General features: G+C 52.6%; 1 non-coding gene across 1 annotated transcript; it reads left to right on the forward strand.

The window, feature by feature from the left end:
• Positions 1 to 824: 824 nt before the first annotated feature.
• On the forward strand, positions 825 to 897 carry TRNAM-CAU. The gene has a single exon. It is a non-coding gene; the product is annotated as a tRNA-Met (tRNA).
• Positions 898 to 1117: the final 220 nt, after the last annotated feature.

Raw genomic sequence — 1117 nt, forward strand, 5'->3', positions numbered from 1 at the left:
GAAAAGAAAAGAAAAAAGAAAGAAAAGAAAAAAGAAAAAGGAAGACACTGAGGGGAGAGCTCTGGGAAGGCAGCCCGAGCTCTCAGAGGGAGAGGATTTGCAGCAACGAGGGAGCTGCAGGGACTGTGGCTGCCTCCTCCTTGTGTGCACTTCTCGGATCCAACACAGCCATCAGCTACAGCCATGTTTAAATAAGCCCCAAAAGGTGGGAAGTGGAACAAAGAAGAATGAAAAGCAAAGGGAATAAATGATCAATAGGTTATTGATTAGAAGCCTATATGCAAATGATCCATACTAACATTAAGTGCACACAATCTAAACACATTAATTAAAAATCAGAGATTGTCAGGCTGTATTAAAAATAAATGTGCGGACTATAAGAAACTCAATATGTAGTTATTTATGCGAGTTACGTTATATACAAGATACAGAGTAAGACAGGAAAGACAAATTCCAGGACGACTTATTCGCTCATTCACTCATTTACTCGGTCAGTGAACTAGTATCTCCTGGGCACCTCCTGCTTTTTCTAGAGGAGACCATGAGAGGGAAAGACGGACTGAGACCTCTGGGCAGGGAGTCCCCGTCCCGGGAACCAAGAGCAGCCAGGGCAGCGCGGCTTCTCCGGGCCCCGGCTCTGCGGGCCTCGGCGCTGGGGAAACCGGAAAGGGTGCACCCCACCCGCCCGGCCGGATCCTCCGGGTGCAGCTCTGGGTCGTGATTCTCCAGGAGCGTCTATGGTGCTCTTTCAAAACCGGCCATACGATGGTGCCTGGGAAGTAAAATTCACCCTTGTCTTCGGGCCGCGGAGGCCGGGAGCCGGCGCCCTCTTAGCGCAGCAGGCAGCGCGTCAGTCTCATAATCTGAAGGTCCTGAGTTCGAGCCTCAGAGAGGGCACGGCTTTTGTCCGGCCGGACCCCCGGGTGCCGCGCAGAGAACCAGCAAATGGTCCAATATCCTTTTCAAAGCCCACCCTGTGCTCCCGGCCTGGGAAGTTGCTTTTGGACTTTCTTCAGCTTCCCAAGGCCTCGATGCAAACGACTGGGAACCAATCACTTTACACCAGAAACCACAGGCCGCACCCGGCGGCCTCCTCCCGCAGGCGGAGGGGGAGGAG

This window comes from Myotis brandtii, unplaced genomic scaffold (genome assembly GCF_000412655.1).
Source record: "Myotis brandtii unplaced genomic scaffold, ASM41265v1 scaffold1556, whole genome shotgun sequence".
NCBI classification, from domain to species: domain Eukaryota; kingdom Metazoa; phylum Chordata; class Mammalia; order Chiroptera; family Vespertilionidae; genus Myotis; species Myotis brandtii.